Genomic DNA, 5358 nt, shown 5'->3' with positions numbered 1-5358 from the left:
TCTACTAGGTCTGACTGTAAGACTGTGCTCAAATGTGTACGTTTTGCTTTTCAAATGAAAATGTATTATTTTTTCAAGTTATATAATCATCCCATATACCTATACCCAAGTCATGTTTTCAACTCACCAATGTTTTTTCTTAATAGCAAGAGATCATGTGTGCTCATCAGAGAGAGAGAGAAAGAGAGAGAGAGCATCCTTTAGTAGGGTGTAGTCATACTGCAATTTCTTTTTCTCTTCATTCTGTCAGGAATTCGGCCATTCATAGCCACATGCCCGCTGTGTTTTTCAAGCCCCCAGGCTGGAATTCGACCTATGATCAATCATGTGACAACTGGCTTTTTATGCACAGGCCTACCTGCTTTACTAAGGGACTGGCCTTCAACTCATTGCTATAAGAGAGTGTGGGGATACCTGATGAGGCCTCCAAAACTGAGCAAGGTTTCCTTTGTTTGAGGACTCTCCAGCGAGGTAGAGAGGCATCACAGGGTGTTGGTTGGGGCTCCTTTTAGTCACAGGGAAACTGATTCTTTTCTCAGAATTTCCTGATGGTCCCCATAAATGAATTAACTTTTAAAAAGTTGGAAGAAAAAATTTTTTATCACTCTTGATATTTTTTAACTTAGAGTGAAACTTGGGTCTTCACACATACGATGGCCACAAGGTGGCTGTTGGGTGGTATGTTTTCTTTTCCTTTGAAGTCATAGTGAAGCAGGCCAGCAGGACCACAGCCATTTTGCAATTAAGATAGCCTCTAATGACACCATGCTGACCAAATGCTGAGTCATAAAGAGATCAGGTTGAGGAATGATCTGATGAGAAACCAGGAATGCGAGTTTTAAGGAATCAGGATAATTACTCAAGAGAAAGCCATTGACTCTAATTGATTGTACTGAGGAATGATTTGTACCTGCTTGTTTCTTGTACCTATAAATACTGAGAACATGTTGGTTTTTTGGGATGGTCTGTCACTGTGTGCTGTCTCCTTGTTACAGAAATACACTCCCTTCTCCAGGTTCTGCCTCTCATTTCATTGACCACCGGAAGAAATAGCCCAACTTAGTTTGGCCAGAAACAACAGTGGAGAGGAGAGAATGCTTTTCTGGGTACTTCGTAAAGGGTGGTGTGGCATATATCATGCATCCAAGATGACAAGATCCAAGATGGCTTGTTTCTAGAGCCTGACTTGGACTCAGGGCAGGTTGGCACTGGTCTTCGCACCTCACCGCCACACATCACTGGATAATCTGAAGGGCATCACAAGGAAGTGACCTTGAGAGAATAAGCTGGAGACAGATGAACGAGGAGGGGCCATGAGCCTGCTCACAGGCAGTGTGGGAAGGTTTCCGGTGGCTGTTAAACTACAGGGGTGAAGATGTCCTAAGAAGTTAAAGGAACAGAGAGAGAGCAGAGAGCTTCGTCAGCTAATAAAATAAATGAACCATACTCACTTTCATGGCCACTGGAGGGAGAAGCCCCTAGGTTGAGTGCATCGCAAAATGCTTCCAGCATTCCTCAGGGAGTGGAGAGATTGCCTTCACCACTGGATGGAAGAGCAGCGAAGACACCACCACAAAGATAGAAGAATTCGCTTTGTCCCCATAGCAGGTGGCTTTAACCTGAAGTCCTTGAACTTCTAGAAACCCACAGCTGGCAACCAGGGTGACATTGTACACAAACTTGTGTGTATATGCCTTTGTACATTTTGTCTCAGGAGATATTTTGGAACTTTAAGCGGATTCTCAAGGGAGTTTCTGTCGCCCAACATCAAGGGCCATTAGATGAAAGGACATGTTACACTAATAAGTAACTTACAACTTGATGTATTACAGCTCTTTTCCTTGTCCCAGAGATTCCAGTCAAAAAGGCCAATGTTGCTGATCACAGAGTTCATTTCTTTTTTCATTCATTCCTTTCATGGTAAAACTCATGCAAAAATGACCACTTAAAAAAGAATAACAACAAAACAACGAAAGAGAACAGAATGCCGCCTTGGGCCTATTGTGAACATTCTCATGGGCCCCTTATTACAAATGAGCAAGGAGTTAAGAATATCTTTAAATCACTGGAATTCCTTATAGGGAATCTGGCTTTGGAAATTCATCTGTGAGCTGCAAAGTGTGTGTGAAATGAGCAGTAGGTTATGATAAATAACTTACTGTAAAGGGCAAGTTTCAGTGACGAATTGATTCGGCCTCAGGAGACCTTTATTTACTATTCAAACCCTGAGTGCCTTTTGCTGTTATCAGGCTGATAGTTACAGGGAAATTGATTCTCTTCACAGAATTTCCTGATGGTCCCAATAAACCATTAAGCGCTCCTGGCCTTACCTTGTCTGGTTTAGCAGCCGCTCTGCAGTGGTCAGCATCATTCTCTCTGCAGCAATTAGCAGTAATAAGTAGGAGCTTGCACAATTGATGGTGCGGCACGCCTGGACGGTGGGGAGCAGTGGTTATGAAATGCTTCACCAAGAAGAGCTCTTGTACTCGAGGCCTCCCTCCCATCAATTCCCAGGTAGCAGAGCCTAATGAAGGCACAAAGCCAGTGGTGCAGGGACAGCGGGGGCTCAGGTGCAGCACACTCCGTCCTAGTCATGAGGACTAGGCTTTACTTAGCGTGACTATGATGAACTTCCTCTTTTGGTACCTCATGTGAAGCTTCTCCTTCATGAACCCTGGAGAGTTTTGGAAGAAAAGAGAGGACAGAGCTGGGATGGAGCATGTGCATGATTTTTTCCTTGTATCTCTATCTTGTTACAGTGGTTATTTATTTAATATTTTTTAGAGGTTTTTGCTATAGGGCACATGCAATCACCCAGAAAGACAGACATAGAGAGACAGAAAGCAAGAAATCACCTCCCAGGGGGGATGAGCACACTGCAATCCCTTCTCCTCCATTCTCCTCTTGGGATCTTGGGCATGCACACACATGCACCCGACATGAGTTTAAGTCACAGGGTCTGGGACTCAAACCACAGTCGACTATGTGTGAGTTCAGCAACATAGCCATTAAACCAACTGCTAGTCCCAAGTATTTTTGATCTTTAGCAGTTTTGTGTACTTCTTTCTTAGAATTTCCATCTCTCTGTTTCTGTCTTTCAGCTTTGCCTGTTGCCTGCTTTTTTTCCCATTAGAGCCTTGGACATATTAATTATAATTGTTTTAAAGTCACGATCTGATCATTTCAGCAACTCTGCTATATCTGATTCTGATTTTTGCTTTATCTTTTCAAACTGTTTTTGCTTATTTTTTTAATGTCTTGTGATTTTTTTGTGATGTACTGAGTAAAAGGAACTCTGGCAAATAGGTCTTCAGTAAGTAGCTCTAAGTGGGGAGAAGTGGAGCATCCTGTTGTTCTGTGCTTAGGTCTAGTCCTTCAGTGAGCCTGTGTCCTTGAACTGTGACCTTTGCAGTGCTTCTTGGTCCCCCTCTCCTCACTGCTTGTGGGACAGTCTGACTTAACCAAGATGGAGTTGGCTATTTCCCATCTCTAGGTCAATTACGCTCTGGTAAAACTTCAATAGTTCAGGATCTCCTGAAATAGTTTCTCTTGAGGGCAGGACTTGTTAACAACAGAATGCTCTGGAACCTTTAAAAATAGTATTTCAACCGGCTTTTCTCCAGGAGTTTGAGGAGCTTTTTCTTCTGTGTCACTGTGAGAATCTGGCAGAGCTCCAAAGGGTAAAACTCTCAAAACTGTGAGGTATCATATCAACAACCATCTTCTAGACCGCTGAAACAGCCTTATTTTCTTTGCCAGAAGTTAATGCTTTCTTTCAGCCAGTTTTTCAAAATGCAACCAGAGTATTCTCTCTACAATGCAAACGTATTCTTGACTTTGTGCAGTATAAATCATTGCTTTCTAGATAAAATCATTACCCTTCTTGTGGTTTGCAAGGGCTCTGTTATGCTTAATCCTTACAGCTTTCTACTTCAGTCTTTATAGTCTCCTGGTCCCCAGAAAAGTGTTCCCTCTTGGTCTGGAGCTGGAAATGCATCCCTCCTTCTCTGTATATTTCTTTACCTAACTAGTACCTGTCTGTATCTGAGTAGGTACCTCCTTTAGAAAGTCTTCCCTGACTAACCAGTGCTATGCTGAGTACTCCTTTCACAGTGACCACAGAGAACTTGGTTTCCTCAGTCATAACAATTAATGCATGATACTCTAACTACATATATCCAGGAAATCTTAGTGGTTGAGAAAAGTGACTCTAGTGTTGAACAGAGCATTCACATTCAATGAAGAGACAACTCTGGTCTTATTGATCTCTACCCAAAACCCTCCAGTGGTTTCCTTTGGCTCCTGCTTCATTTCTCTCATCCTATATCCTTGACTGCTTCATTTAGGTCAAGCCAACCAACTTGTGGTTCTCTGTATATATCATGCTGTGCTTTGAGGCCATGTTAAGGATTTTTCTCCTCTATCTGCCTGGAATGCTTCCCCCTTTACTTATCCATACAATGTGTTATCTCTTCTGCAAAGCCTTTTTACATGACTGAGAGAAGGGAAGTTCTGGTATGGACCCCAGAGTACATGCAAGTTATCTGTTTAAGAGTCCATCCTCTTTGTAAGATAAACCTCTTGAGAACAAGGACTATGTCTTATTCATCTCTATATTCATCAGTCTCAGTGCCAAGCACATGTTAAATACTCATTAAATGCCAATTGAACAAAGAAGGAGAGAGAGAATGGAACCAATAGTTATGAAGTATAAGGTAATTTGCCAGGTGTTTTGCATAATAAGGAGTGAGGAGGACATTTAAATAATGGAGAGTGAAATTGTGTCTTATCGTTATTGCACTTTCAAGAAGATATTGTTCAGTTTCTAAATGGAAATGACAGATTTTTTTGACTCTTATACATCATCATGGGCATTTTTTCTCCCTGCAACTCATCTGGTGTTTCATCAACGATGTGTTGGTTGATTAGTCTACAGTATTAAGGAATAATCGTCATCAACGTTTCTCTTGTACACACCCTTGGTACCTTCCCACTTACCAATCTGTTCTCTTCTTCATAGTTTGATTACATCTAAGATTTACCATTCTGCTTTGCCTCTTAGGCTTATAAGGGCAGAAAAAACTCCTCTTACTTTCCTATTTCCATTTTTCACATTGCACAAAATAGAAAAAATGTAAAGCTGAATAAAAAATAAAGTACAGGCAAAGTTCCTCAGAGAATTGTTAGAAGTTATAGTTTATTAAAACTTGAGGATATTACTTGTAAAAGATTGTCTACTCTATGAAGAAAAGGTCCAGAATATGAATTCATAAATAAATAAAATGAATAATCCCATTTCCCATAACAGAAAGATAAAAAATGATTATTTTTTCTTAAAACAAGTCAAATTGCAAAGAA

This window comes from Tupaia chinensis, unplaced genomic scaffold, assembly GCF_000334495.1.
Source record: "Tupaia chinensis unplaced genomic scaffold, TupChi_1.0 Scaffold000065_1, whole genome shotgun sequence".
In the NCBI taxonomy this organism is placed as follows: Eukaryota; Metazoa; Chordata; class Mammalia; order Scandentia; family Tupaiidae; genus Tupaia; species Tupaia belangeri.
This window is presented reverse-complemented; position numbering follows the sequence as displayed.